Here is a 20753-nt window from a genome sequence, read left to right as displayed (position 1 = left end):
TTTTACAGGACAAAAAAAAAAGTTCAGGCCAGAATTGTCCCTCGACCTAAAGTTGATGCTTTTTTATGGAACAAAAAAAAGTTTGGGCCAGAATTATTCTTCAACCTAAAGTTGGTGCTTTTTTACGGGACAAAAAAAAGTTCATGCCAGAATTATCTCTCGACCTAAAGTTAGTGTTTTTTTTTTGGAATTAGGCCTTTTTCTTTGTTGGTTTATCCGAACTCTCTTCTCTTTCTCTCTGGGTGCCGTTGCTTTGCTTTCCTTTCTGTTCTTCAGGTTTCTCTGCAGGGAGTGGAAAGAGCCCGTTTTAAATGGGCTGGGCTGAGAGGGCTGATTTGGGCCTCTAGGCTTCCTTTTTTTCTAAAGCCCAATCCTTACAATTCCCATCGGCAGATATATCTTCTCTCATCCGCGAAATTTGACTGTCTGAACTTCAGTATAAAAATTTGACGTCGGGAAATTCTATGGTTATTGAGAAAGAAAAATTAAAATCGGCTGATTTTAAAAAGATAGTAATTAATGAATGTTAAAAAAATGACAATAAAATTGTTAATCTTACTATTGATTAAGGAAAACTACGAGATGATTATATAATCACGGAGTTAAGTACCCAAAGATAGGAAAAGAAAATCTACAATCGATTCACATTATTTATGATATTCCATGAAAATTTATAAAATGTCAGCAAGTTCAACCCTACGAGGCATCGACGTAAATTACAATATTTGAGGGATGATTATTAACTTGTCATTTACAATGACTTAATTACCGAGTGTTAATATATTCAAGTTACGATTACCGATTCTGTGGTCAAGCTACTGTTCAAAAAGGTAAGTTACTAGTCATAAGTGAAACCAAGTTACGACGATTAAAAATAATGACCTGTATAAATCACAATAGTCAGAAATTGATTAAGTTGACATTAGTTTTATGTTGTTGAGATTTCGAGTTCCCGAATCTTGCAGATCTTTGTACACCATAGTTTGTGTTTTCAACCCTGTATTGTTATTACCATGTTCAATAAACTGTATACAGATTGAGCCTAGATTATTGTGCTTATGTTGTAAATTTGATCCAGCCTCCAATATACTCTTTGTAATTGTGCCTTTTATTCAGAAACAAAACAATGGGACATATCTTATCTGCAACATGAATAGCACCAAATGACACATGTTGTTCGTTCTGAATGGACAACTGAGCAGCTCTTTGCTTTAAACGACTCCACCAATAACCCAACTGTGTCTCAGAGCTCAAAAATCACTGTGAGAACGGATCGAACCGCATGACACCTCCTGGCGGTTGATTGGGGACCGAATACAGCACGAACAAATTCACGACTGCAATAAAGATGAGCTTCTGCTCATGTTCAAATCCTGAACATGAACAGAATAAGAGCTCGGACTCTTGAAGAGCTGTGGATTTCTTTTGTAAACCTTAGATTGCTGACAGAATCGAGAATTTGCCAAAACATTCTCTTAAAGAAAGTGCAATCACAATATCTCAGTTCACAAGCCGATGCACGTACTGATATAGTTCATGAATATTCCAAAGTACTAGCAAGAAAACACAAACGCCTAGTTACTGCTGGGTACAATTGAGATGAAATTTCACAGCCCAAAATTGATCTTGGGAAAAATGGGAAAATGTGGAGCAATAGACCACTACAAAAAAACATGGATTTTGCCACGGATATTTGCGACGGGGAATTTTTCGTCGCTAATTTGCGACGAAATTTTTTTTCCGTCGCAAATTAGCGACGAAAATTATTCGTTGCTAATTTGCGACGGAAAATAAATCCGTCGCAAATTTGCGACGGATTCCAAAAATTGTATTGCATTTTCCAATGCGTCGCAAATTTGCGACGGATTCCAAAAATTGTATTGCATTTTCCAATCCGTCGCAAATTCGTTTAGCGACGAATTTTGCCAAATTTTTTCGTCGCAAAATTCGTCGCTAAACCTTGTTTTTTTGTAGTGTTCTAAAACTAAACCTAAGTTCTTCTAAATCTAATCACGATGATTACCATGTCTCAATCTCTCGTGATAAGGACGAGGACTACATAAGGAATATACTCCATCACAAGACAAACTAAATATTGCCTAATGAAATCAATCTAATGCAAACTAACAATTATTAATTGAAATTCAAACTAAATTGGATGATTGTCACAAGTTCAAATTCAAAAGAGATTGGACGATTTGCTACACGTCCAATTCTAAGAGAGGTTAGATATTACAAATTCAAATTAGATAAGAAGATCTATTATAAACTCAAGATATTAGATAATCTCTTAAAATGTTCTCGTCCCAAATAAGCTTTTTTAGATTCGATAGGTGCAAATCTTATCTTCTTTTTTTTCAAGACTTAGATATAGATAACACATATATCTATTTAGTTGAATATGGCGGTTTCCTCCGCACGTAGCTCTTATGTATGCGTAAATATATGGGTAAATAAATTATAGCAATTTTCAAATAGATCGGAATCGGGTGAATGTATGAAATGTAAAGTCAATGTATCTATATGGGGATATCTATAGGAGATCATAAAAAGAGATATTCTTATTTAGACCTAACCAATTTGATCTAACCAATTAGATGAATTACTTCTAAAGGGTTACATTCGAATGAAGAGTGAATAGAGGGCATGCCTTATATTAGAGAAATATTTAGAAGATTCCCTATATTTCTTTTAATTGACTGTAATTGATATTTTCCCTTTTAGATAGTCATCCTATAAAACCGATAAATAGGTTCGTGTACTCTTCATTTGACAATGATATATATATATATAGATATTGCTCTTAATTTTTTTTATCACATTCTTAACTTGGTATCAGAGCCCTATTGTTATTTGAGAAAGCGTCAATCGAGTCTGTTTGTAACAACGACATCCACATCAGTCATGTTTCTCCACAGTGTTCGTAATGCTAGTCACATCGGCCCATTTCGCAACAACCTCCCGTAGTTGTTTGACATTCCTCCGCTGCTCTAATAAAAAAAAAAAAACATCACCAAACTTGCCGCCCTTAGACGAATTAGATCATGACATTTACTAATTCGTCAAATATGAGTAATGTGTCATTGTATGTAAAAATGTAGAAGCATATCTACTCAAGGTTCCGACGGAATTAGCGACGGATTCGAAAAATTGGTTGGTATAAACATTTCCGTCGCTAATTCCGTTGCAAATTAGCGACGGATTTGAAAAAATGGGCGCCATGTGCCGCGAAGATCACTTCCGTCGCAAATTAGCGACGGAAAAATAAATCCGTCGCAAATTTGCGACGGATTTGGAAAATGCCCTTTATTTTTGGAATCCGTCGCAAATTTGCGACGGAAAAATAAGTCCGTCGCAAATTTGTGACGGAAAATAAGTCCGTCGCAAATTTGCGACGGAAAAATATGTCCGTCGCAAATTAGCGACGGAAAATAAATCCGTCCCAAATTTGCGACGGATTTGGAAAATGCCCTTTATTTTTGAAATCCATCGCAAAATCCGTCGCAAATTTGCGATGGAAAAATAAGACCGTCGCAAATTTGCGACCGAAAATACGTCCTCTGCTCCGACCTTCTCAGCTCCTTCTCCATCTTCTTCCTCTTCCTCTTCTTCTCTCTCTCTCTCTCTTTCTTGATCTATGCAGCCTGGCGATCTCTCCTCAGACCTAACGAGGAATCGCCGCGATCTATCCCCTTCTCTGCTGCTCCAGCTCAGGTAAGATCCTCGCATTCCCCCGTCTTCGCTCCATCATCGGCCATCAAGGTGCAGCTCCACGTGTCTCCCTTCGTTTCTTTTAGCTGTTCTTTGTCTTTGGGCTTCTGGAGGTTGCATTTTGACTTTCTGCTGTTTCGATGTCCGCGTGCTTTTGTTGTTTTGGGTCTGTTCGTTTGCTTCTTCTTGTTGTGAAATTTCGGAACTTGGGGAGGTTCGAGCTGATGGGCGTGTTGTTCTTTTCCCCTCCATCGACTGTCTCGTTCAGGTCCTGTCATGAGCTGATCGCGTCTCGCTGTTGGGTCGTTCTTCCGGTGGAGAATTTTTGCGGGATCTCGAAGCGGAGTGAAGTAAAGTTGTTCCGAAGTTTAAGCTGAATCTTGTGCCTTTTTTGGGGGTCGATGAGGAATACCGCGGCGACCGGCGACGGGGCGGCCCTGGTGTTTCTGTGCTTGTCCGCGTCGTTGGCGGCGGCGGTGGTTTTGGGGGCGAACTATGTGCCCACCGATAAGATCCTGCTGAATTGTGGGGCGGATCTGCAGACCACCGATACCGATGGCCGGGTGTGGACCTCGGACATCGGTTCCAAGTTCCCGTCTTCCACCGCGAACTCGATCACGGCCGCGGCCGCCACGCAGGACCCCTCGGTGCCCCAAGTCCCGTACATGACCGCGAGGATCTTCCCGTCTAATTTTACTTACAGTTTTCCCGTGGCATCCGGTCGGAAGTTCGTCCGGTTGTACTTTTATCCCTCTTCGTACAATTCGTATAAAGCGTCCAATGCCATATTCTCTGTTTCTACTGGGGATTATACTCTTATGAAGAACTTCAGTGTGGCCCAAACGTTGGAGGCTTTGAACTTTGCATATGTTTTGAAGGAGTACTCGGTCAATGTTGAGGGGCAGACGCTGGACCAGTTGGTCGCAAATTAATGACCAAAAAAAAAATTTCATCAAAAATTAGCGACGAATTTTGCCACGAATACATTTCGTCGCAATTTGTAGACCAAAAAAAAAAAACATTTCGTTGCAATTTAGAGACCAAACAAAAATTTCGTGGCACATTAGAGACGAATTTTGCGACGAATACAGTTCGTGGCTAATTTGCGACGAATTTTGCCACGAATAATTAGCGACGAATTTTGCGACGGACAATTAGTGACGAATACAGTTCGTGGTTAATTTTCGACGAATTTTGCGACGAATTTTTTGCGACGAATAAAGTTCGTGGCTAATTTGCGACGAATGTTTTGCGATGAATTTTTTGCGACGAATTTTTTGTTGTTGCAAATTAGCGACGAAAATTGATATTTTCCGTCGCTAAATTTTGCGACGCCGAATTATCGACGGATTTTTTCCGTCTCAAATTTGTTTAGCGACGAATTTTGCGACGAACAATTAGCGACGAATTTTGCGACGAATACAGTTCGTGGCTAATTTGCGACGAATTTTGCGACGGATAGTGTTCGTGGCTAATTTGTGACGAATTTTGCGACGAATTTTTTTCCGTCGCAAAAATTTGCGACGACTTATTAGCGACGGAATTTTTTCCATCGCTAATTTCGTCGCAAATCGCATTTGCGACGGATTTTGGCTTTTTTTCCGTCGCAAAAATCGTCACTAATCCGGCGTTTTTTTGTAGTGCCTATTATAATTGTGCCAATTCAGTCATAAACCTTTTTTTTTGCCAATTCAGTCCATCTGGCCAATTTTGGCCGGGCGATGCTGACATGGCAATTTTTTAATTTTTTAAAAAAAAATTTCGAATTTTTTTAAAATTTTTTCCTTTTTTTTTTCCTTCTTTCCCTGGCCGGTCTGGCGAGGGCGACTACCTCGCCGTCGTGGGCAAGGTTGGCCCTGGCGAGGGCGAGCTCACCTCGTCGTTGCTAGGCGAGGTCGTTGCCCTAGCCACGACCGACCTGGCTCACGACTGCGAGGTCACCCAACAATGGCCAGATCTAGGCGAGCTCACCTCGCCGTTGCTGAGCAAGGTTGTTGCCCTCGCTATGGCCATCGGCGAGGTCGGCCATGGCGAGGCTTGACCTCGCCGTTGACCTCGCCAAATCTAGGCGAGATCGAGCTCGCCCTTGCCATGGCTGACCTCGCCTGTGACAACGAGGTCGTCGCCCTCGCCATGGCTGGGCGAGCTCGACCTCGCCTGCGACGACAAGGTCGTCGACCTCGCCTGCGACGTCAAGGTCGTCGCCCTCGCTAGTGCCAGCGAGGTCGTCGCCCTCGCCATGGCCGACCTTGCCCACAGCCATGGCGAGGCTTGACCTCGCCCAGCAACAGCGAGGTGAGCTCACCTAGATCCGACCATGGCTGGGCAACCTCGTCGTCGCAGGCGAGGTCGGCCATGGCAAGGGCGACGACCTTGCCCACCGACGGTGAGGTGAGCTTGCCCTCACCATGGCCAACCTCGCCCACGACGTTGAGGTCGTTGCCCTTGCCAGACCAATGGCCAACGAGGTCACCTCACCGGCCCTAGCCCTTGGCCGATCCGGTGATTGGCCAAGGGAAGAAGGAAAGCAAAAAAAAAAAAAAAAAAGGAAAAATAAATTTTTGAATTTTTTTTAAAAATTAAAAATTGCCACGTCAGCATCGGTCGGACGGCTTGCATCCACATCAGCGCTAGTCGGCCAAAATTGGCCTAATAGACTGAATTGGCCAAAAGAAAAAATTTAGGACTGAATTGACATAATTACAATAAATTTAGGACTATTTTGATAATTTTCCCCTTGTTTATCCTAATAGCCGTGGTTTCATGGTTGGGACCTGTCAATCAAATTTGGCTTATGATGATTTTTTTTTGGGTGGAAATGATGATTGATTGGATGGCTAAATAGTACATCAATTTGTAATATAAAGGAATTTTGGGTTGTGAGATTGATCCTTCCGATTCCCGTACTAATGTAGAGTAGCCTTTCCAACGAATGAAGTATACTGCTGGGATTCTCTATCAATACATAACTACAGGTTCATTTGTTTGAAAAAAAACTTCATGATGATAAAGAAAATACTTTTCGAGAAATCATTTTTCAAAAAGATGATTAGTTTTCCTCTATTTAGTGATATGTGACCGAAAAAAATTTCTAATGTTTGGATCTCATTTGAAAAATGGTTTCAATCCCATAACTTTATCTCAAACAAAAAAAATCGAATTTTTAAATATATTTTTTATTTTGTATTTTCTTTCTTTTCTTTTTTTTTTTCTTTTTTTCTTTTCCTTTTTCCTCCTCCACCTGTCGCCGGGCCTCGGTGACGACCGCGACAGGCCATTAGCAAGGGCCGACTTGGCCAGCCTTAGGCGAGGTCAAGCTCGCCAGGATATGGCGAGGCTCGACCTTGACCTCGCCATAGCGAGGCTGGTGAGGCTTGACCTCACTCGAGGCCGGCTCGAGCCTATGGCCGGTCACCGGCCATCGCCGAGGCCCGGCAACCGACGAAGGTGGAGGAAGAAAAAGAAAGAAAAGAAAAGAATAAAACAGTAAAAAAATTCAAGAGAAGCACTTTCGGAAAGTATTTTCACTTTCCTAATTTTATGCACGAATACTTTCCTTGACCGGAAAGTGTTTTCGATTGGATAATCATTTTTGACGAACGAAACCAGTGAAAGTTCAGAAAACTGATTCCGAGAAAATACGTCCTCTCAAACAAACTCGCCCCAAATCTAGTCAAATGAAGCTTGAAATAAAAGCAATCGATGCTCTCTGGTCGAAGAAAGCCCCAGGGACTATCAAACCACAAGAGTCACGGGGTCCCCCCCTTCACATAAACGTGAGACCCCCCCCCCCCCTCCTTCCTTTTGTTGTCTCTCTCGTTCCTGAGCAAGAAAATCCAAAAAAACGAAAAAGAAAAGAAAAATCCAATCTCTCTCCCTCTCCCTCTCTCTCTCTCTCTCTCTCTCTAAGAATGATAATTAATTTGCAACAAAGCCCCTGCTTGTCAACCGTTTCCGTACTGACAATTAAAAACAGTTGTGGAGCATTTTGGATTTGAAGCGACCAAAGGCAATGTAATACCGCGGTTCCCATCTTTTCACTTCCAATTATGGGCTCAAGCGTCGCTAAAGTGGCCTAGCAGAATCGTGACAACTTTCATGCATGTCCTTTTTTTTTTTTGGTCCGAAACTTTCATGCATGTTCACGTGCCGCAACTTGACTTTTTTCGCGTGGCATATAATCAAGCTATTGTAATTTTTTTTTGCCTAATCTCTTATTGTACGCGGGTACATGAGAGATTCACAGTATTTGTAGCAACCTTGCCAAAAACCATATATGGGTTGAGAGGGGAAAGTACCAAAAAAGTCATCAACATATTGCATTGGTGTTAACTCAGTCCTAAATTTTTCAATCGGACCAATTTAATTCTAAATTTTATGCATTTGTGCCAATTGAGTCCATCCAACTAATTTCAACCGAGAATCACTGACTTGGACGATGGCCATCTTACGTGGCGCGGCCGACACTGACGTGGACATTTTTTAATATATTTCAATTTTTTTATGGTATTTTTCTTTTTTTTTCTTTTCTTCTCTTTATTTTTTTTTAGGGGAGGGGCTAAGGGAGCTGTGTCGTGGCCTCCCTCAGGGCCGGTGAGGGTCAGTCGGCGATCCTTGCCGGCCCTCAACCCCCCCCCCCCCCCCCCACAAAAAAAAATAAAGAGAAGAAAAGAAAAATACCATAATAATTACAAAAAAAATTATTGAAAATATTTACGTTAGCGCCGGTCACGCCACATAGGACGATTGGCGTTCACGTAAGCGATTAATGGCCAAAATTGGCCGGATGGACTCAATTAACACAAATGCAGAAGGTTTCATGATTAAATTAGTCAAATTGAAAAGTTTATGAATGAATTGGTACCAACACAATAGGTTTAGAACTTTTTTTGTACCTTCCCCCGGGTCAAATGCTACCTCCGGGGAGAAAAGGAAAGCGTTTGGAGCAGGACCAAGGAGAAATTGGAATATACAGGCTGGAAGGATGATTAGAGAAAGAATGTGAGGGTAAATAACAGCTTAAAGCAAAATCGCATCACATTAATACTAGTAGTTCTTGATCAGCTCCAAAAGAATGTGTATAAAGCGCCTTTTGTTAACCCGCATTGGTATGGTAATTGCAATGTCCGAAATTGCAATCTTTATGGGGTTTGGTGAGGTACTTTTGAGAGCGACCACTTTGGAAAAACGCATTCAAGAAAGAACAAAAGCGAACAACCTTATCCCCATCCCCTAAAAATCTCATAAAGCAGACCAGCACATGGATTCAATTCGCCTTCTTTCTCATTTTTTTTTTGCAAGAACAAAGGACGTAATCAGGGCCCACCTTGCATGATTGCTCGGTATGCCAATGGTCAAATAGTATCACGTAGCCTCCCCTCCGAGATTGAAGAACAAAAAGGAAAAAAAAATTATGAGACTTGATCAATAGTACACGCAACACGGAAATTTTTTCACTAATTAAGATTTGACATTCGGACTTATCATTTGAGTTCGTCCCTCTAATCTCCCTTAAGCTATATGTGAACAAACTACGTATATTTATTACGGATATACCGATTTGAAATTTTTTATGGTAAAACATTAATTTCAAATAAATTTACCTAAAATGTACTGATTTGGAGTTTTTTGTGATCAAAAAATTAATTTTTTATTAAAAAATTTCATACATCAGTTAAGACTTTCAAAGAAAATCTTCCAAACTAGCTAATAGACCTACCGGTGAACCGTTAGAGAAATTTATGTTTCTTCAAGTTCCGATTGAAATTGTTTGTGGGCTTCATAGAAGGTTAACCAACGGATCGTTCAACAAGTTGAAACTTTCCTTTTGAAAATAACGTTTTGTATTTTTTAAAGTTACTAAGGAAGAGACTTTTATCACACAAAAAAAAATTTAATTTTCCATTCATAAATAATATCGATTTTTTCTTCTTCTTCTTGTTCTTCTTCTTTTTTTATGCCTCTCCTCTTAGCATGTATCCTCTTAAATGGGTCACGTCGGCAACTCGGCCAATTCATTATTCTAGAATTGCATATGTTGCTTTTCCAACAACGCTTGCCGGACACGTGTTGCGTTGCTTTATTAAGCCCCAAAATGTCTCCCCCTATCTAAGAAAATAGTCAGCAAAATCTTTGTCCGACCCAATTAACAACTTATCTGGATGCATTGTCCGCCGTCTTCGCATTAATCAAATGCATTTGCCCTTGTAGTGGGAGCACGACAGACGACACGCTTTAAATTTGAAGGGCCCTCTTGCGCCTTCATGTTGACTGATTAGAGGCGCTTTTGATCGAGCTTTTTTCCCAATGCGCACATGAGAGATCATGCTATGAATTACCATCAGTGCAGACTTTCCGAACAAAACCCCAAACGCACAGCACAATTTCCTTAACTCCAGTTGCATGACACTACATGAATACATTCGCGCGTACATGTATGCGCGATCTCTAAGGTTACCGCATGGCACATAAACCTTCTTCTTTTCTCTCTCTCTATACCACGGTTTCACTTTTCTATCGTAATTCTAACACGGTTAATCTCAAATTGAGTACTCTCTCACCATATGTGTCCTCTAGATGGACCTTGGTAACACCAAATTCACTCGACGTGATGTCATGGCGTGGAGAGGAAAGGAAAGGAAAGGAAAGAGGAGGAGGAGGTGCTTGTTATTCTTCTTTCCCCGTTTCTCCAACTTGCAATACCGGATAATCTTTGCACGAGATATTGTTTAGAAATTATTTGCCCTCTGGCGGAAGAAGAGCCCGGAAACCATCAAGCCACAAAAGTCAAAAGGGTCCCATCTTCAAACGAACGCGAGGTTGCCCCTCTCGTTCCTAAGCAAGAAAATCCAAAAGACCACAAAAAGAAAGAAAAGGAGGAGGAAAAATAAAATATCCAATCTCTCTCTCTCTCTCTCTGTCTGTGTCTGAGATTGATTATTAATAATATTCAAGAAAGTCATCTTCGTCAACGGTTTCCGTACTGACAATTAAAAATAGTTTTGGGGAGCACTTTGATTTGACGGGAGCGAAGTAAAGTAATTTTCGCGGTTCCCATCTTTCCTTGGGAGAAAGGTGCGGAAGTGGATATATATGCGCTGATAGCGTCAAAAGCTCCGGATCCCCCCACAAATCGTAGAGGGGGTCTTTCCTTCGTCGCCTTTTCTATCCGTCATCGTCGAGAGATTTCCGGGCCTCGTGGCAAAAAAAGACCACCCGCGAAGAGCGAAACGAAAGAGCACATCGAGCTAGATCGAGGAGAAAACTGGAATTCATGTGGAAGAGAAGGCACGCATTAAAAAGAACAGGGCTTGCAATAGGTTTGTCGTGATTTTTAATACGAGGTCCGGAAATCTCTCAAATTGAACTAGGATCGAGGAGAGATTGGAATACATGTGAAAGAGACTGATTTGCAAGGAGCTATCCACGACCCCACCACCCCCACCTCCCCACCAAGGAAAATAACACGGAACGACAGAAGAGAATCCACAAACGGAAGAGATGTGGTCATGTTTTGGAAAACATAACATAACATGGAACTAAGCAGCCACCTCCCACAAAAGATATCAAAAGAAAAAAAAAATCGCCAAGTTCAAACCCAGTTGCCCCGCCCCCATTTTATATTGCACAATACAAAATCCTTCGCCTGTGGCATCCGTCAATCCCCTCCCCAGTTCTCTTAACCCTGTGGCCTGCTGCTGCTGCTGCTACATGGGTCAAAGTCGCGATCGCTTCGCATGCTTATACCTCGTTCGCAGCACCTCAGGGCGCACATGATGGCCGTTCCATTTCTCTACTTTTTCTCTTTTTCTTTTTTCGGTTCCCGGAAGCAAATTTGGAACGGAAGTCCGTTAGGCAACGCAGATTTTATTTTTCTAATTCCGGAATAAATTTTTAGTCCAGAAATAAGTTTGGAACAGAAATGAGAAGTAAAAAATTTTCTACTTTTCTATATCTGAAACAGAAACGAGAAATAAAAACTCTTCTCATCGCTCGCTCTCATCTTCCGCCCGCACGCCGCCCGTCGATAAATGGAGAAGAGCGTAAGAGGGAGAAATTTTGTGCCGTTTTCAAAAGCGTATCTCTGCACAGAAACTCATGCAAGGAATATAAATAGAAAAACATATTTTCGAAACAGAATGGTTACCATTCGCGCCCTTAGATGCTAGATAATTTGACGTCTCCACGTGATTTGTCACGGACGGCGACCTTGCAAAAGAGCCTCCAGACCGAAATGAAAAATGCTTGCGAAAATATCCCGGCCATCCGTCCAAAGCGACCCTCCAGATCGAAATGAAAAGCATGCCGAGCAAGATTGAGTAGCAACTTAAACTTTCGATGGAAAGATGATAGGAAAAAGGAATTTGAACGTAAATTACAGCTTGAAGCAACATCACGTCATTTTCATATTAAAATACTAGTAGCTGTCTGAGCAGTGCCAAAACCCCACACACCCCTCCCGCCCCTCCATCTTTTTTTATTATTATTATCGGCTATGTAAGCACTCCCTCCTTCACCGCCCTACGGTAACTCCGTTCCTTCTCTCTATTATCTCTCTCTCATCAGCACCATCTATCATCAAACCAGACCCAAGGCACCCTTTCGTTCCAACCCACTCGGTATCAGTCCAGACTTGTGCTCCTCCCTTCTTCACTTCCTCTCCTAATTCTCAATCTAGAAAAGCCCACCCATCTCCTTCTCCGCCAAAGCGCACAGACCACGGAAGGACCCGCGAAGGGATAAAATGGTGGCTGAGATTGTCGACAAGTTATTCGCATTACGGACGGCACTATCAGGGGCCGTGGTCAGACCGGAAGAGCTTAATCCTGGGGATCATATTTACACTTATCGGCGGTTTGGCCTGTACTCACACCACGGTTAGCCATTCGTCCTCTTTTTCCTTTTCCATTATCGTTATCGTTTTCTCGCGCAACATGGTTACCTGCTGGACTGAATCATTATTTGTTATCTTTCATTTTGCCAAAGGACAGTAGCTCTATGTGCTTTGTATGATAGTTCAACTCAGCGATTATCAAATCTTGCCCACCAAATCAAAATTATTTTATCATCGTTTCTTTCGCTTGTTTTTCTTCTTGTTTTTTCTCCCTTTCGTCTCCTTCTTTCGGTTATGCCATGGCAGAGCACCATCAACCCAGCCATGAGATCATCTTAACCCCGTTTGGTGGCCTTTGGGATGCTGCCGCCGACGGGGATGTTGTGGAGGGCACTGCCGGCGGTCCTGTGGCCATGGCAGCTCTTGCAAAAGTGTGCTACTAAAAGACGTCGTAGTTGTTGTAGTAGCAGAACTTGGTGCTGGTGGAATCGCAGCGAGGGCATTTCAGCTGCTCTTGCTCTGGGAGCTGAGGCCTCGTCGTTTTTCTCTTCTCTTTCTTGTTTTTTTCCCTTTCGTCTCCTTCTTAAAGTTCTGCCATGACAGAGCACCATTAACCCAGCCATGAGATCAACTTAACTCCGTTAGGTGGCCTTTGGGATGCTGCCACAGACGGAGATGTTGCGGAGGTCACTGCCGGCAGTCCCGTGGCCACGGCAGCTCTTGCAAAAGTGGCGCGACTAAAAGAGGTTGTAGTTGTTGTAGTAGCAGAACTTGGTGCTAGTGGAATCGCAGCGAGTGCATTTTAGCTTTTCTTGCTCTGGGAACTGAGGCCTCGTCGTTCTCGGTGGGGCTCACCCACGCTAATTTGTATACCTTCTTCGTTAATACATTTCCACATCCGCGCATCCGGCCTCCCGACCCAGGCCTCATCCTCTCCTTCACCGGCTCTCTGTCTCACCGAGTCCTCGACGACGAGTTCTCGAGGACTTTGAACACCAAGAAGCTGATGCCATTCCCGGTGGGGCTCACCCACACTAATTGGTTTACCTTCTTCGTTCTTCCATTTCCACAGCCGCCTATCCGGCCTCCCCGTCCTCCGGCCTCGTCCTCGCCTTCACCGTCTCTCTGACTCACCAGGTCCTAGGCGAGCTCGAGTACTTGGAACCCTAGAAGCTGATGCCGTTTTTGGTGGGGCTCACCCACACTAGTTTGTTTACCTTCTTCCGTCTTCCATTTCCACAGCCTCCCATCCGGCCTCCCCGTCGTCGGCCTTATCCTCGCCTTCACCGGGTCCTCGACGAGCTCTCGAGTACCTCGATCGCTGAGAAGCTGATGCCGTTCCCAGTGGGGCTCACCCACACTAATTTGTTTACCTTCTTCGTTCTTCCATTTCCACAACCGCCCATCCGGCCTCCCTGTCCTCGGCCTCGTCCTCGCCTTCACCGTCTCCCTGACTCACCGGATCCTCGAGGACTTTGAACGCCAAGAAGCTGATGACGTTCTCAGTGGGGCTCACCCCCACACACACACTAATTTTTATAGCCTCTGTTGTTGTCCATGTCCCCCCCTCCCGCTCTCTCTCTCTCTCGACGCTAGTAAACAAAAAAATGGTGAGATGAGAAGCTGGTTTTTCCCCCGGACAATTCGAGCTATTGGTATCAAATGATAGAAAATTATCCGATTTACGTGGTTTCTCCTATTTTTTTCCTTCTTCCTCGACATCTTTCCTCCTTCAGTCGTCTCTCTCTGAATATTCTTCTTCGCATTTCCCTATTGATAAGTTTGATTACGTGGTAACTATTTGCTATGGGTGATTTGGACAACCGATTCTTTTTCTTTATTTCACATGCTAACTATCGACTCTAATAGGAATCTACGTTGGATGGGGCCACGTCATTCACTTCACAAGAACAGGAGTCGACAAGACGTGTCTCGATTGCTTCCGGCGAGAAGGTGGGAAACTCCATTCCCTCCGTTCATATGCGTATGGGCGGCCGCTGCTGGAGTATTGGCTGACTAGATCGGGGACCCGCACGGCCTTGCCCGATACCAAACCGCCCGAGGAAGTCGTAAACAAGGCTTGGGAGCTTCACGAGGGAGATAGTTTCGGCGAATACAATCTCTTCAGCAACAACTGCGAGCACTTTGCCACTTTTTTCAAGACCGGCAATCGAGCAAGCGCACAGACAGCATTAATCAATGCTTTTGAGCTGAAGGCCATGGGAGTCAAGGACTGGGCAATCAAGATTCTGCAGGGAATTAAAGCTCAAGTGAGCCAAGAACCCGTCCAACTTGCCTTCCTCCATCCGTCTCCTCGCTAGCAATCATTATCGTCTTTTTGAGAGAGTTACTGTTTGTCAAGGAGCAGTAAAAGGAAAGGGAGTTTAGTCTTTTATGTCCAATTTAATAAACGGTGAAATCACACTTTGTTACCCACGTATAATGAGACAGCCAACTATCTCTCTTTTTGTTGACAATTTTGTCACATGTTCCCTTTCCATTTATGATTTTTATTCGTGCAGCATATTTATGCTTTAGGCCGTCGCAGCGTTAAATGACGAGGAGACCCGTTTACCGCATTTTCAATGAGGTTCGATTTGGGTATTTCGCGGGTAGGTGATGTGATGGGACACGTGAGCCCCACACGACGAAAGAAGATATATCTATGATTGGGACAGCTTTTTGAGACTTTCCTGTCCCACTTGTGACAGTCAGAGAAATGTCCGGCCCGTACGTACGGGGGGATCTTAATTGTTAAGTATACGAGGAACATTCCACCAAATCAGATCTTGACCGCCGATATTTAGTGATGTCCGGTCCCGTCAGGATGTCTTTTGCTGTTGTAATTTTTTATGTCGAGGTCTGAGTATTTGGAATCTCTAAATACGAAGAAATCGTTTTAAAATAATTAACATATTTTATCTGGCCTTCCAAACCCAGCTCGCCTTACTGTGTGGTTATAAGGCGTCACCCGCACGAACCGTTGGCAGGTTTGGGCGGCGACTCGGGCTCGGAGAGCAAACTTGATTGTTGGGCAGGCTAGAGTCGCTCGACGAAATTCTTAAGCGCGGAGAACTGGGCTGCTTTCGGCCCAATCATGATGGCATAGGCTTACTCTCTCTCTATCACACACACCTACACAAGCACAATCAACATGGGCACATTTTGAACTCAAGGCACGGATGGGTCAGTCCAACTTGTGCTAACAAGCATATCCATTGGCCAAGCTAGTTCATAGAGTACAGAAGACGAATCTGCATTGAGCGGAGGTGATGAATAAAGAATTACTGACCGTGTCCGAGAAAGACAGCCGAGTTGGGATCAATCGTCTAAGAGACAGTGTTTCCTATCAGCTGCAACTACTTCTTTCCAGGGTTTCCACGACTTCATTCATCAATGGCCGGTGCTTGGGCGGAGCGGAGACATTGGAATGCAAGTGCGGCTACGTAAAGAGCATCCTTCAGAGGATATTGCCCTTCCAGTCGAGAGCCCATGATTCTATTCAATTACCTTTTAGAAAGATTAGGTTAGACCCCCTCCACCAAAATCTGCTAATTAGTCGGACAATTTCCATCATACGATTGCATTCCAGTCAAAAGCTCAACCAGTACCATCTCGAAGCTATAGACATCGCCCTTTCACAGATAAATGACCTGTTCAACCAGAATGATGTGATAATCTAGCATGAATTTGCTAAACATGGCTTCAGCCATGGTCAAACTAAGTCCAAAGTGCAATGTTCTCTGCTATGATCACCCCAAGCAATTCAGAAAGCCCATCATATTACCTGTGGCTATGTACTTGGGTGCTGGCGCAGCCATAAGTTCCAATAACCTGTGTCGTCACATGTGCTCTGTCTTCGTCTCGACCTTTTCTTGCCAAACGAAAATCTGATATTTTGGCATTATAGGACTGTCGAAACACATGCCAAACAAAAGGTCAAAGTGAATAAGGTCTCTTTTCTACTGCTAGCGTGATCTATACACCAGTAAACTTGGACAATGCAGATTTAATAAGCTTAGCTCGGGCTAATGACTGGTATTATAAACTACCTATGAAAAGAGTAGCTTGGGAATATGCAATTTTAGACGAGCATAACAACAAAGTCCCCCAACCAAAAAATAATGAAAACATACTTGGGTGGCGAATCAGGTTTTGAAGATGCTTTGCAATGATAACTCTCGTGTTATATGTGAAAACCTGGCCAGAATGAAAGCCTGAACGCATAAGGTTTCAAATTCTTGCTGCTGCCAGAATGCAGGAGGGAATTGCAAAAAGACAGATGTTGCAAACTTATGTGAGTTATTTCAGCACAGGAGACGATTTTGGAACCAAATTTTAAAGGTAACAGCAATGTGGTACTGCTTAATTTAATCTAAGTAACGAACATGAAACTTACTGAGTCCAGCAATATGTTTGAGGGCTTGAAATCTCTGCAGATTATTTGCCTGTCTAACTAGTGCAAGAACATGAGGACTTTGGCTGCTCCTATTGCAATTTTAATCCGTGTGACCCATGGAAGTGGTTTAATGGCCGACGCCCTTTGCAACAGGAAAGAAACATGATTTGTGTAGTACATTGAAACAAGAAAAGATCATATTTACCATAAATTTGAGGCAAGCATGTATATATCGCCCAAGAAAGAAGCTTACTTCCAAAGAGATGGTTCTTTAGGGTACCCTTTGGCTTGAACTCATGGACAAGAAGTAGTTCTTTATCCTCCAAACAGTATCCCATTAGCCTGACAATGTTTGGACGAGATAAGCTGCCCAGGAAGTTCACCACTGACTGCAAAAAGTTATCACTCTCTAATCAAAATAGGGTAAAACCTCATAATTTCACATTTTTTTAGTAGACGAAGCAAACAGGCATCTTCCACAGAAAAAGAGAGGAGACAGAGCGACCAATTTGTGTGATAAGAAATTAAAGAAACCCAGAATGGCACCCTCAGAGCCACCTACAAATTTTAGATGGTAACAAATAATCTGAAATAAAAACTGGGATGAAATATTCAATGATGCATCATCAACCATGTTCAATAGTAAATCCTGACATGTGAACCAAATAGTTGAATTTCATATGCCTTACTGTAAGTACACAGCCTCATATTCATGTAAACCAAGGAGTAAGCCAATCTTAAGTGCTCAATCTATTTATAAAGCAAGTAAACATCCCTCGCATGATTTTGACATCGGCAAAGCCAATTGAGGATAAGATTGATGACTGTATGGGTGACCATGTAGAGTCTAAAACACAGAATCATACAAGCTCTGATATGCAACATGAGAATAGAATGCACTCATCTTGTGTAGTACAAAATAGATGTCCACCTTCCAAGAAAGACAATAGCATCTTGAGTGAAGATCAATTTTGAAAAATTCATATGCTAAATAGACTTATGTGGAGGCTAAGTCCTTCCCTCCTCATCTTTTCCCTTTTAAAACACTTGCATGCTATTAACATGTTGACCTCCATTTACCAGGTGATTCATGAAAAAGAAGATGGCATAATCTTATTCATTCTTCCAAGGATACTTGAAGAAGAATAGTTATGTCCAGTGTCTCCTAAAGTAGCATAAGTTTGGACTCAAACAATTATGTCACCTCACTTTCAGGGCCGGCCAGCATATTTTTCCACAAATAAAATATCCTCACTAAGGATGGTTTAAGTTCCTAGAACAATGTCGAGAAATTCCAGAAGTGGCTATAATGTCGTAAAACTCATATTGGGATTTAATGTTTCAGGTACATTGTAGTGACATCCTCTGAGTTTAGCTTAAAAGGCAAGGATATAAGTCACAATAGTTTCTGATGCAGGACCTAAATTCCTTCTGTAAAATGCAAGAAGACTCCCTACATTTCAAAATTTACAAGCTATTACAAGACTTTTACCATAATATTTATAAACAATGAAGATTCATAAGACATTTCTACTCCACCTCTCAAGAACCTTAGAGATAGAAGCTAAGCTGGCAAAGCTTCTCTCATCCTACTTGTTTCCTCCACTACCATGCTGTTTGGCTGCTGGAAAACAAACACGCATGTAATATGCACCACACAACTTAGACATAACAACTGTAGGACAGGATTGTGGAATCTCAAGATTTAGATCAAGAACACAGGTGTTCACTTGAGGTATCTATAGATCAAATGGTCCTATAATTTACAGCAGCTTGCCTTCTCATCCACACACCCCGAGACGGCCACTCAAATGTGCTTTCCAAAAGAGATATGCCTTAACCATTTGTGTCTCATCACTTTACATCCTGACAACCTGTTCAGCAAATTGGTGAAAACAACTCTTCTCGAAATTTTTTGACTACTTAAATCTCCAACGGTACATGCGTACGGAATCTTAGATGAGCCATGTATTTCACCCAGCACTTTGCCTGCTGTTTTGATTTTGAATAGAGATAAAATAAACACCGGAAAATTAATGACACCAGGCGTAGGATAGACAAATTTTTACTCTTCTATTGCATGTCTGGAAAATACTTACACTAACCCAGAAGTCCTTGAAAACAGAATCTCACAAGATTTTTCAATGTTTTTATGTGGACTTGAAACCATACAACGGAAAAGCAAGCTGACTTTTCTCCAAGCTCTTGCATAGAATTGCTCTTGGTCATAGGACAAGTCATGGACCCTACAATAAAGGACAAAAGGAGCAAGCACTGTCTTTTCTAAATAATTGCAATCCTAACAGAATAATCTGGTCCTCATCATTGATCACACCCCCAGAAATATGTGTTCAGTAGGGCAACGACATATATTCTCGAAAGGAAGAAAGCAAATTGAGATAGTGAGCTTCATATGAAATTAGCCACACAAAACCAGAACAATCCAGCGACAAAAAATGCCACTAACATCTATCATCTCGTTCTCACTTTTCTACAACAAACTATGTATCTGGACACGATTCTTCCCCCACCATCATAATAGAGCTTCTTGCTAAAAACGCAATAGTGATCAACATTAAATACTGCAAAGCACATGCAACCCGAGCTTTCCTGAGAGGAACTAAGATTACCTTCCACTCTTTGAATCCTTGCATGCTCTCTGGGCTCAATTATTGGATGGCAATTGGAGTCATTCTTTTGCTCTGGGAAGACCCCTTCTCATCAAGGCAGCCTTTGAAGACTACCAAAACCACCCTTGCTGAGAAATGTATCAGATCTGAAGCTTCTTGTTGCAACTTTCAGCTATGCAAAACTAAAGACTCTGACTTCTGAAGTGGAGCAACATTACCATTTGGAATAGACTCATTTGACCTCCCTCTCAAGCTCCAGCTCAGGCCAACCTCAGAAGATGATGAACTGCTTAACAGTCACAACTGGTCCTCCTGTGACTACACAAGTGAAGAGAAAAAGTTGAAGATTTGCCGTGAGCTGAAGACAGGAGCTAGAGATGAGCAGGAACTAATTGAGTTATAGAGATGTCAGCAGGTGGGAAAAGAGTAAGTTAGCGAAGTTAGAATCTGAAGTTGTTAGTGGACCTGTGTATGAAGCATATTCCTTCATAATCCGCTTTGTCTGTAAGTTGAGGCTTGCCTGAATTTCAGGATAATTCAGAAAGCGGGAGGGCAATAACTAGTATGACATGCAGAATATATATAAGATGTATAGTTCGGATTCCAGCCCTTGCATTGAAGCTCTGACACAGTGTTAAACATCACTTTAACCCGAACGCTCAAACTGTTGGGACTGAGTCCATCTTGCATATCAAACATGTTCCATAAGTACGGTATGACCACTATGTTGCATTCTCGTGACGAATGCCTTCTTCTTCTCCTCGTTCATATCTGCTCTCTAAATCATTTTATTCTCATTTCTCGTCTCAATTTCTTTCTAATTTTCTTTTGCCTCAGTATACCAGCTAAAGCATCAAAACAACTTAGTCTATTGATCCAATGAAATGCCCAAACCAAATGCTAAGGGTAACAAAGTCCAACCAGAGGAGGAACTAAAACCAAAATTCTGTGACAAAATTTCCTACTTGCTAACTCATATGCAACAAAAACAACCAAATATGATAACTTTGACCCATGGAATCACAATTTGAAGTTCACAATTATCATAAGGTTACAACAAACACCTGCATTCTCAGGGCAAGACCGGCTGGAGATTACATCCTAAAAACGCACAACTCATGGTGAAAAAGACGCAGAAAACAAAACAAGAAAGCAAGAAAGAATTGCAGAAGAAACAAGG

General features: G+C 42.3%; 1 long non-coding RNA gene and 1 pseudogene across 1 annotated transcript; both read right to left on the bottom strand.

Annotated features, from left to right (window-relative positions):
• Window positions 1-19567, bottom strand: part of LOC115669491 (probable serine/threonine-protein kinase PIX13) — a 60574-nt pseudogene extending 41007 nt beyond the window's left edge.
• LOC115667997 (uncharacterized) lies at window positions 15742-17499 on the bottom strand. The gene is made up of 2 exons (XR_008816852.1): window positions 16944-17499; window positions 15742-16744 (listed from the first exon to the last, which is right to left on the bottom strand). It is a non-coding gene; the product is annotated as an uncharacterized LOC115667997 (long non-coding RNA).
• Window positions 19568-20753: the final 1186 nt, after the last annotated feature.

Source organism: Syzygium oleosum, unplaced genomic scaffold, assembly GCF_021117445.2.
Source record: "Syzygium oleosum isolate NSW1041296 unplaced genomic scaffold, Sole_v2.1 Sole_v2.06, whole genome shotgun sequence".
In the NCBI taxonomy this organism is placed as follows: Eukaryota; Viridiplantae; Streptophyta; class Magnoliopsida; order Myrtales; family Myrtaceae; genus Syzygium; species Syzygium oleosum.
Note: the sequence above shows the minus strand (reverse complement) of the source record. Positions and strands in the feature narration are given on the sequence as shown.